Source organism: Petaurus breviceps, unplaced genomic scaffold (genome assembly GCF_028583685.1).
Source record: "Petaurus breviceps papuanus isolate PSGF00001 unplaced genomic scaffold, PetGlider_PUasm1.0 140, whole genome shotgun sequence".
Lineage (NCBI taxonomy): Eukaryota > Metazoa > Chordata > Mammalia > Diprotodontia > Petauridae > Petaurus > Petaurus breviceps.
In genome coordinates, this window is record NW_027185698.1 from 48071965 (window position 1) to 48084255 (window position 12291).

Genomic DNA, 12291 nt, shown 5'->3' on the forward strand with positions numbered 1-12291 from the left:
TTAACCCTGTTTGTCTCAGTTTCCTCATCTATAAAATGATCTAGAGAAGAAAATGGCAAACCATTCAGGTATCTTTGCCAAGAAAACCCCAAATGGGGTCATAGAGAGTTGGACATAACTGAAAACAACTGAACAATGAAGACACATTCTATGGCCTGGCCTGGGTGAACATTGAGAGCCATTTTCTACAGAATTCAGATAATTTCATCTTTCACGCCACCCTTCCCCCAGTATGGAAAAAAAGAAAAAGAAAAACAAAGCTCTTGTAACAAATATTCATAGTTTTTGTTATATCTGTCTAGCTTGGAAAAGGGCGGATTGAGGTCCCCCACTATTATAGTGTTACTATCTACTTCTACTAATTTTCTCCCTGTAATTCATTTAGCTTTTTCTTCAGCTATTTATATGCTGTACTGTTCAGGGCATATATGTTAAGCTTTGAAATTGATTCATTATTAATAGTACCTTTCAACAAAATAATTTCTATATTCATCTCTTTAAGTCTTGTTTATGCTTTTACCTTATCTGAGATCATGTTGCTACCACCTGCTTTTTTTTTTAGTTCAGTTGTAGCATAGTAGATTTTGCCTAGAGGCAACTGGGAGGAGCAGTAGATAGAGTACTGGGTCTGGAGTCAGGATGACCTGAGTTTAAATCCATCCTCAAGACGCTCACTAGCTATGTAAGTCCCTTAACTTTATTCTGCCTCAGTTTCCTCAGTTGTAAAATGGAGATTACAATAGCATCTACCTTCCAGGTTTGTTGTGAGGACCATATCAGATAATGTTGTAAAGACCTTAACACAGTGCCTGGCATATAATATGTGCTTAATAAATGCTTGTTCCTTCCCCCTAAGCCCCTTATTTTCAATTTCTATGAGTATGTTTCAAGTGTATTTCTTGTAAACAACATATTGTTGGATTCTTTTTTTTTATCTACTACCCTTTTCCTTTTTGTGGCTATATTCTTCCCATTCATATTTACAATTTTTGTCTTTAGTTGTATATTTCCCTCCAACCTAGTCTGATATTTTTTCCCCTCTTTATTCTCCTTAATCACAAGTTCTTACTCTTTCTTTCCTTTTAAATTCCTCTTCATGTTACTTTTTTTAGTAAGGGTTTGTTTTACTTATAACTTATCTCTTCATGAATCTACTCTGCCTCTTATTCCTCCCTTTCACCCCTTCCTGTTTCCTCCTTTTTCCTGTTGAAACAAATGTATTTCTACACCAGACTCTCTGTGTATATCTATGTTCCATCTTTCTTTAACCAGATTAAATGAAAGTAAGGTTGACATGATACCCACTCTTCTCGCCCATTCCACGGTTAGATTTCTATTTGTACATCCCAGTTATGTGAGATGATAAATTCTCCCTCTCTTTCTCTACCTTCTTGTTAGGTCAGGCTCTGTGTACTTCTGATGGACTGTTATGGTCTTGTATGGTTCTGGCCTGTCTTACTTGGTGTCCTGTTACTACATTCTCTGGGTATTACATGTTGTATTCAAGGATCACAGAGGTGGCTCTGGCCAGGGAGTTTCAAATTTTCAGTGGATTCTATGTGATGTGATCAGGGGCATGATATGTTGGATTTTCCGGACTTTGGACCTTGGCTTGCCTCTGGTTGAAGCCCAAGAGTTGCTGGTATCAACCCCTGTCAGCTAAGGAGAAGGTTCTGCATATTCAGAGCAACCACTTTACCTTCATTCTTTGCTTCTGCTCTGAGCCTGAGATTCCTCTCTCCAGGGTTAGAGAAACACCATAGCCACTCTACCCTGAGGCTGCAGACTTAGCCTTTTGCATGTCCTGGGACCCCTTTGGCAGTCTGGTAATGTCCATGAATCCCTCCTTGGAATCATTTCTTGTTACCTACATTCATAAGGGAAGGAGATGCTATGCTTCAGTTAGAGGTTAGTGAAAATAAAGATGTATTTTTCCTTGTCCATTTGGCCCTTCAATAAGTCATCTTACTATTCCTACCTAAATGGGTTGACATTTTTTACCGGTCACTAAAATCAGTAGCACAGTTCATACTGTCCCATGCCTAGAGCTGGGGCCAACTTACAAAGACAGCAGCCCAGTTGCTGTAAAGCCAAGCATGAGCAGCTCTCCAGACGACTGCTGCTGTGAATAGCTCTAAGGTTCTGAGCACATAGTATAGTGAACTCTATTTATTCAGCAATAAACAAAGGCAAAACATTCACAGAAACGAATGTACAGCATTCACAATGATACAACATAACTTACCACTAAAGTGGGCACATAGTTTTAAATAAAACATGTCATTCAGTAAGTCCTTAACTCAGTCATCCTTAAGGAGCAATTCTCCTTAAGGGACACAAAGTACAAAGGTCAAAGTTTACCCACCCCTAAGTCACATTAATCTCTCGGTCAAAAAGTCTTCTTTCTCCTTGATTGGAGATTAGTTTCCAGTCATCTTTAAGGGGTACAAGTGCAAAGTTCTCTCACCTGTAGGCCACAGTAAATCATGATCTTCTCAGTCAGCACTAAGTACCCAAGGAGAGGTCTTTTCATCTTGGCTCAAGACTGGCTCCCAGATTCCATGGTCCCTCATCCATGGGTCCAACTCTTGCCTGAATCTACCCAACCATCACCTGAATTCAGAGGCAGGCAGCTCTCAGCTCCTCATCCAGCTCCCATTCCTTATTGAAGCTCACAGTGTCCAGTCCACCTCAAGTCCTTTGCAGTTTCTGTTTCTGGGAAAACAAAGCTTAAAAGAGCCAAAACAACATTCATGCACATTGTCGGCACCATCATCAATTCACTATCTGCTTGTGAAATCAATACAGACCCACAAACAGGGTCTGAGAACTCAACACAAATCATCAGCATAGTCCCAGGACCTCTGAAACCCTCCTCCAGGACTTCTGTAAACAGAAAACAAGAAAATCCTCTTTCAGGGCTTCCAGTAAGGTCCTAGGGCTTCTGTACAAAGTATCACAGACAGAGTGCCAGACACCACAAGTTTTCCCTTTCTGAGCTCTGCTCAGTCCTAGCTGTACTTGAGCTTTTTATCTATCACTAGCTCTTCCCTTTTCCTCCCACCTCTTAATGTCCTTCCTATTCCTGTGTTTTCCCTCCCACTGTGGGATTCACAAGTTCTGTTTCTTAACAAAGACTTGATATAATTAGGGTAAGGCTCAAAAACACTTGAACTGAAACAAGGTGCTAAATAAATAAACAAGGTGCTAAGTACTTCTTTGCTTGCCACAAGCAAAGTTGCCCAAAGAATAGGTTAGACTGTGTGCCAAGTGGGAGCAGAGCTTCCTGGATTTCTTTTAGGAAGGAGCTCCTGAGCTTGGGGTATACTCTGGGAGGGGTGGGGGTAGGGAGAAAGTGAGCAGGCAAGCTAATAATAATTAAGGAATGGCAGGCAACCTTACATTTCCCATATTTTCTACTAAGCTTTATGAGAATCCAGAGCAAGCCATTTTCTTATTTTAATTTGATTTTTTTTTAAAGCACAGAGACTTTCTCTCCTCCTCACTCCTCCACCCAATGAGAAGGCAAGAGAAACACGAAACCTATTACAAATATGTATAATCATACAAAAGAAATTTTTGCATCAGCCATGTTCTGGGGAGAAATAGAGAAAAAATATGATTTGGCCTGTACTCCTAAGTCCATCAGTTCTCTGTCTGGAGGTGGATAGCATATTTCATCATGGTTCCTTTAGAATTGTGATTGGTTAGTGTGTTGATCAGAGTTTCTAAGTCTTTCACAGTTGATTATCTTCACAATATTGCTTTTACTGTGTAGATTCTTCTCCTGGTTCTACTCACTTCACTTTGCATCAAGTTCATACAAATCTTCCCAGATTTTTCTGAAACCATCCCCTTCATTATTTCTTGTAAACAACATATTGTAGTATAGTATTCAGTCACTTTCATATACCATAATTTGGTTAGCCATTCCGCAGTTGGTGGACATCCCCTCAATGTCGAATTCTTTGCCACCACAAAAAGAGCTGCTACAAATATTTTTTACATACAGTCCTTTTCTTCTTTCCTTGATCTCCTTGTGGTATAGACCTGATGACACTATTTCAGGGCCAAAGGATATGCACAGTTTAAGCCTTTTGGGCATAATTCCAAATTCCTTTCCAGAATCACTGGACCAGTTCTTAGCCCTACCAACAGTGCATTAGTTTACCTATTTTTCCATATCCCCTCCAGCATTTGTCATTTTTCTTTTTTTTATGTCATCTTAGACAATCTGATGGATGTGAGGTGGTATCTCAAGAGTTGTTTTAATTTGCATTTATCTAATTACTAGTGATTTAGAGCATTTTAAAACATGGCTATTGATACCTTTTATTTATTTCTCTGAAAACTGCCTTTTCCTTTGCCCTTACCTTTTATTAAGTGGGGAATGACTCTTATTCTTGTAACTTTGACTCTATTCCCTATATGTTTTAGAAGTGAGAACTTTGGGACAGCTAGGTGGTGCAGTGAATAGAGCACTAGCCCTAGAGTCAAGAGGACCTGAGTTTAAATTCGGCCTCAGACACTTACACACAAAACTAGCCATGTGACCTTGGGCAAGTCACTTAACCCCAATTGCCTTTAAAAAAAAGGGAAGTGAGACCTTTATCAGAGAAATTTCTACAAAGATTTTTCCCTAGTTTCTTGCTTTTCTTCTAACTTTATCTATTTTAGTTTTGATTGTGCAAAAAATTTTAATTCTGTTTATTCAAAATTATCCATTTTCCTTTCTGTGAACCTCTTTATCTCATTTGGTTATAAACTCTTCCCCTATCCATAGATATTAATTTGCTTATGAAATCAACCTTTCCATCTATATCATCTTCCCATTTTGAGTATGTGTATGTGGTGGGAGATGTTAATAAATGCCTAGTTTCTGCCAAACAACTTTCAGTTTTCCCAACAGTATTTGTTACATAGTGAGTTTTTGCCCTAATAGCTCACATCTTTGGGTTTGTCAAACATGAGATTACATGTATATTTGCTTCTCTGTATTATATACCTAATCCATTCCACTGATCAACCTCAGGATGAGCCATTTCCAAGGCTTCTTAGGGAGACGTTTCTCCAAGATTGTGTAGTTCAAAACCATAACAACCTAATGTCAGGCAATTCTGCCTGGAATGTATTCCTTTACACTAAAGGCTAAAAGTTAAAAGGCAGGTTCATCTCTAATAACCAACCATCAAAGTATCTGTCCTTTGCACAAATGGCATTTTGTAGATTTTAAGAAACACTAGGGGGCACAATTGATCAACTTTCTATAGCTAGAGACACTGGTAGCCTTTCTGCTATGCCATTGTCTAGCCCAAAATGTCTTGTAAATTGTTCTTTTTCCACCAGTGTGCCTGCTCCACTTCTTCCAACCCTGGGTATAGGATGTAGACAGAGAAGAAAAGAAGGAAAGGCACTTCTTGTTCAGGGAGCATTGGATTTGGAGTCCAGAGATTGTGAAGTTCAGATCCTCATGCTAATTCCTGATAATTGTGTGACTTTCAGCAAGTCACTCAGCCCCTGTAAGCCATAGCTTCCTCCTCTGTTGAATAAACTCAAGAGTTGTTTTGAGGAAAGTTCTTGGTAAAACTTAAAGCACTTTAACAACATGTTGCCCTGGCCTTAGAGGGAGTTTTGGATTTTAGCAGTTAAAGTGCTCTGGTTCTATTCTAGGAACTTATCATCATTATGGGGGAGAAAGCAATGATCATTGTGAGTTGGTGCTAAAAAGCTCAAATTTCTGGTGTCAGAAGTTTGAAAAGAAAAGCAGGAAAACAGAGACACAGAGGCAGCATATACCATGCATGCAGAGAAAGGAGAACCTCAATGACCACTCACAGACCGGTACCTTAGACATGGAATTTTCAGTTACTTGGTCCCAAGTACAGTAGAGAAAGAGAGACCAAGTTGGTGTCCCCCACCCACCCACCTCCCTTGACTTCCTCATAAGGGAGACACATGAAAGAACTCATGATTAGCCTTCCCGTTGATTCTAGACCTTCTTCTGTAAAGATTTATACAGTTCTGTCATGGACTCCAATTAGTCAGCACAAGCTGTCCTTTAGAAACCTAGGGACAAAGATCTCCTAAAGTCAAACATTTAACAAGAGTTTGTTAAGAATTTGCTAGGTCTGGAGATACAAATGGAAAAATGGAACAGCCCCTGGTCTCAAAAAGCCTACATTCTACAGGGGATGACAACACAAAAAATATTATGGAAGAGGGCACAGTCAGTTAGGAGGCTTCATGTAGAAGGTGTCACCAAATTGATCTAACAGGATTGAAGGGGAATATGCAGATCCTGTTATCTGAACACCTATTGCAATATGCAGATCATATAAATTATTTTTAAGATTTATAAAGTACTTTTTCCACACAGCACCCCTATGAAGTAGATAATGCAAGTATTATCGTCCCCTGTTGTCAGGGAGCTCATAGTCCCATGAGAAAGAGTGCACCTACATGAAAAACTTTTAAGGCTACTGTCAAAGCATGCCTCCATTTAACATCTTCCTCTGATGCCTCTTCATGGCATGGAAGTGACTGTGTATGTCTGCATCACTACCATTTCCCTAAGATACCTCCCCCAACTACCCTCCCGTATAACAGAGAAGTCTAGGTAAGAAAAACAAGCAACATATCGGTCATGTATAACAAAAATATTCAGAGTGAATCACAGAGGATTATTGAAAAGGGTAATCTGACTGGACTGAGATGAGGTCACCTCACCAGGGAGTGAGTGTCGTGAATCTTTTAGGACATTGTCTCTTCCTGAAGTGCCCCCAAAATGGAGAACCACGCTTGTCCCTAATTGCATTTCTCTAGGGTTTATCAGTTTCTGTCAGGGTAGATTCCTGTGGGCATAGGCTGTTGAGCAAATATAGGACATAGGCAGATGTTTGAGGCCAGAAGGCTGAAGACAGATGGATCATTTTGACATTTAAATGATCCTTTTGGCCAACTCTTTCTTGAATCTGTACACGAGCATGCACATAAACATGTGTGTGCGTGCACTTTTCTTTTCTCCTTACTCATTGCAAAAGCAGTTTTCATCATCCCTAATGGGAATGGCTACCAGAGTGGGGCAGTTTCTCTTTATGCACTGTCATACATAGTCCTGACTGTCACATGGCTGCTGGAATTTATTGCCTCCTTGACACAACATGAGGGACCCAGAATAGCATTTACCTCTTATCTTGCTGTTCAGTGTTGACTTTCTTTGGCATTTATAGTTTCTCTGAGAAGACGGTGCTCATGTCATCATTTGGAGGGATCCTTTCCTAATCCCATTGATTGGCACTGACCTCAAAAGTTACTGAGGTTTCCCACTCCTGTCTTCCATCCACTCGCTAATGAGGCCTAGGTCATAGCCATTTTAATAGTTGTCTCTGCTCCTTGTATAAACCTCAGGCAGTCAGAATACCTTTTCTCCATCCCTAGACCCTAGGGATTCTTTTCCAGCTTTCCAGTCCCAATACTTACCCTTAGCTGAGAGAACTCCTTTGACCCAAAATGATTCTGCCTGGGAGCCAGAAGTTCCCTGAATGAAAGGGCCCTGGCTGTTGAGCCGTGCACCTGCTGAAAGTAGCTGTAGGGGAGGAGATGAAGCTTATCTGGAGGAAAGGATTGTGGAACCTTTCCCCTAAACTGAAAGGTTTCATCACTTCTCCTCTTCCTCTCCCCCACCCCAACAAAAAAAAGCTGCAAGGACCCTTCACCCACTCACCAGCAACTAGAGTCTAGGGAATCCGGCTAGAGACTGCGCCACCCAGATCCCTTGACCCGGAGCTGTGCCGCAGTGGTAGCTCCAGCTGGCACTAAGGCCATGTGGGTGGGGCCTCTTCCATTCTTGAGCAGAAACATAAGTAAAAAAGTGTTAATGGCACAGCAGAGAAATTCCCCAAAAGATAAAGGGCATAAAATTCCTTAAGAAATGCATGTCTGAAGTATTAATGATAAATTAAGTTGGATAATAAATCTGTTAAAAAGCACTCTGTTTAGAAGAAATACAAGATGAAGAAAAATTAGAAAGACTGCAAATTGATATTTAAGAATTCAAAAATATTCATGGAAGTAGCAAATAACAAAATTAGGGGTCATAAATTCAATGTTTCAAGGGGACTTTAGGATTAACGTAATCCAAACCTTTCAATTTACTGAATCCTAGAGTAGTATGGTGACTTTCCCACAATCATGCAGGATCAAGAGACAAAATCCATCAATATGTTGCTTAAGGGAAGCACACAATGCAAAAAGATATAACTAGATTAAAGTAAGATTTTGTCTAAAATATATTGTCCAACTGCACGTTCAGAAAAAGGAAACCTGTGAATGCTATTGACCAAGTAGAATTCAAGCTAGGAGACAGAAGATGATACTTCACAGTAGTGATAGGAAAAATAAATAACAAATGTGTAACGATTCTCTATTTATATGCCCCAATTTAGCAATTAAATTCATAAAAGAAAGGTTAAAAGCAATGGAAGAAAAATATTTTTAAAACTGTATTAGAGGATTTTTATTGTCAAATATGGTCAACAAAAAAAATTAACAATAAAGAAGTTACAAACTTGAACTACTTGTTTAATAAGTCAGATTTTATATTCCCCACTCTTAGAACTGAATGGGTAAAATGTGGCTAGGTGGCACAGTGAGAAAGGCAGAAATGATACAAAGTATATGCATAGCTGGTGTTTGAGAAAATATTTGAAATTAGGTCTTCTAATGTGTAAGTCCAGTGTTCTGTCTACTATACCATGCTACTACCCTGAGGAAACTGAAAAAAAAAATATTTTAAACAAATGGATTGAGGAAGAAATCAGAAAAAAAAATAACAAAATACTTAAAATACAGTGACAAAAATAATACCACATTAAGAATAGTGGAATAGGTAGACTTCCAGCCAAGATGGTTACCTGAATGGAGGCAGGCTGCCCTCATATCTAGTTCAATAAAAACCTAAAACTACACCACCAGACTGAACGGCAATCAGTAAACCCAGTGAGAAACTACAGTAAGTGACTTCTCCCATCCCAAAACTGCACAAAAAGTTAAGTAGCAGCCTCTAGACAATAGGAAAGTAGATAAGTAGTCAGCTCTAGCACAAGCAAGTAAACACTTTCCCTCCCAGCACAACCAGAGAAGAGCCAGGACTGTCCAGAGAGAGCATGAGTGAAGGGCTCCTCAAAATGTTTGGTAAGCCTATAGAAATAAAATCATGTGTGGGAAGTCATTATTTAACAAAGATTCTCTATCATATACTTTAATGATTTTTAGCTGTGTGATAGTCTTGAACATTAAGGGTGAAAAAAACTAAAAAGAGAGAAGAAACCACAATAACATGTTTATCTTAGATGTGGAAGAGAAATAACTTTTTCAGTACAAAAAAACCTCAGTGTAATCAAAAGAAAATGGAAAATAGAAAATAGTGGGAAAATAGCTACTGTAAAAATGACACACATTTTGACACACAAATTTGACATCTAAACCATATAAGGACTTTTTTTTAAAAGGTACAAAATTAACTCCCAGTCCATAATGTATAAATGGCCAAAGGATAGAAACATGTAGTTTTACAAAGTGTAGAGAGACATTGAAAAATGTTCAGACTCAATAGCAATCAAAGATATGCAAATTAAAACAACTTTAAGGTAATACCGAACAAATTGCCCCAATTAATTAAAAATAATGAAACTCAATACTGATGATTCTATGGAGACATTGGAATATTTGTTCCTTGCTAATGGAATTGCAAACTTGTAGATCTTTTTGGAGAGCAATCTGGCAATATTCAATACAAAGTTACAGAAATAAGCATACCTTTTGACCCAGTCATTCAGTGGGGAATATAACCTGAATGTGTTATCAGAAGCAAAAATTTTAAAAAGAGCTGTTCAGACATTTCCATAGCTCTAATTGCCAAGAAACAAAAACAAAACAAAGTAGAGGTACCTTCATGTCAAATACTGGGGCAGTGTTGAATAAATTGCATTCCGTTGCTATAATGCAGTATTATGAAAGAGTTTTATACTATTGATTGGGGTAAGCAACATGAAGAAATATGAAAATATGTTTATGAAATTATGCAAAATGAAAAAAGCAAAACCTAAAGGACAGAATACTGTCCACTGTGTGGACACTATGACTCCCTAAGACGGAATGGGAATAAATGAAGAAGCATGGAGACTTAGAATTTTTATAACATTTTAGATGCTGAAATTCATTTAAATCTAAGTGGCTAAAAAGCAAGTCTGATTGGTTGAACTGATGTAAAACACATAATAAGTAATTTAATAAAAAAAAGAAAAGATAAAGTGAGAGCGTGAGTCAGAAGACTTGAGTTCAGATTCAGTTCAGTTCTACTACTGTTGCTGTGACCTTGGGCAAGTTATTTAGGCTCTGGACCGGTTTCCTCATCTGTAAAATAACAGGCTTGGACTTGGTGATCTCTGAGATATCTATTCATTCTAGGTCTTATAAACATTAAACAGCCTGAGAACATGGAGCGTCCAACAGCTGAATGGGCCACCAAATGAGAGGAATCGTGGCTTGTCAGGAACGATAGGGGAGCGGGGGGGGGAAAGGAAGGGCCATGTGTAGGACATTTCATATTTCAGGTAAATGTTAGGACTATATGATCTCTTAGGCCCCTCTGGAACTCTGCTAGGACAGAGAATTATAGAGGGCAAAAGGAGATAACAGAACCAAAGGGTCGGGGCTGGAGAGAGAGTGGAGAGGGAAATAGAGGGTGGAAGGTTATGGGAGGCAGGGGTGGGGCCATCCCTCACTAGGACAGAAGGTTGGGAACTGGAAGATAGCTTCAGCTGTTTGTTGTGTGGCTTCCGGCTGCCATCGCCATCAGTATAGGGAATGCAATGACTGCTAGAATATAGCCCATATACAGGCTTTACAGAAAAGGAATTATTGTGAATCTGCAGTTTTATTGAAAGAACCAAACAGGAAAACTGTGGCCATAAACATACCCAGACTGAGTTTTATGTTCCTAAGCTGTGAAAGTCCAATTTATATTACCCTGAGCAGATGACAAATAAGGCCCTATTGTAATGATGCCAGTTTCTTCTGAGCATAAAATGATTTTAAGTTCCATTTGTTTAGCTCACTCTGCTATGTTTTATTGGGTGCTGATCATTTAATTGTGATATTTGATTCTTCCCTTTCTAGCTCGTAGGAACATGTCTGTAGGTCTCTTAATAAAGTATGCCATGACAGTTTTAAGTTAGATGAATGAGTAGCCATTATTTGATGAGCATACATGAAGATTTCAGAGAATGAAATGGGCACTGTCTTAAGGGAGAAGAATTTGGAAGTGATAATTACTGCTCAACAGATCAAGCCAGTCCTCTGCTGGCTGAGATAAATGGCGATGGATCCTCAGCCTCACAGCTGCATGACTCATGATGGCATCTGGGGCCTGTCATGTGACAGGTGCTCTCCCTTTCTGCTGGTGGAGGAACAGCTGTTTGACGTGGGGGTGTCTCGTAGCCAGGGAGCAGCCCTGAATCTGTGAAGGTGATTGGCAGTTATGTTCACTGGCAGCTTCATTAGTCATGCTTGAGCTTACTCCTCATTGGCGTAGCCAGCTTCCCAGCAGGTCTGAAATAGTTCCATTATAAGTCTATTAAAGAGGCTCAGAATATATCAGATTCATTGCCAGTGGCATGACCCCTTAGGCTCCTACTACATATGTCCATGAAGTAACTCATGGCCAAAAAGAGAACTGGCTTTCAGTTTTACAGTGTTGAGTGTCTGGGAAGGACCTGATCTATACTTCCATATGAAAATAATTTTGTTAACAAATAGAACCAAAAGGGCCAAGAGAACAAGCAGTCACTTTCACCCCTCTTATTTTAGGTTAGGGGCCGGCAGCCTTTCAGAAGTAGCAGGCCATGGTGCCGAGCCATTATACCTGGACCACTGGCAGGAGAAGGATGATATGTGTTGATTACAAAGTATGGATTCTTTTGAGTGGAAAAGTGTGTGTTTGCACCTAGCACAATACCTGGCACATAATAGGCAATTAATAAATGCTTGTGGGTTGATTGATTGACAGTGTGTATGTGTGTGTGACCGTGTGTTGGGCTGCTGACTCTCAAGCCAGGGTGGGCGTGGCATGGAATGGGTTTTTTGACAGAATGGGCAGGGAGGGGAAGCGTAGTGACAGGCAACAGCTTTTACAAACAACAGGAAGGGGAACCCTCCTGCCACTGAAAATTAACCCATATATAATCTTTGGTATGCATGCAAGCCCCATTGATGTTTGTGTTCTTGCAATGC

At 39.6% G+C, this 12291-nt stretch overlaps 1 protein-coding gene across 2 annotated transcripts in view; it reads left to right on the plus strand.

Annotated features, from left to right (window-relative positions):
* The window catches only part of ATRN (attractin), a 237717-nt gene that overhangs the window by 215162 nt on the left and 10264 nt on the right, over positions 1 to 12291 (plus strand). The window lies entirely within an intron of this gene.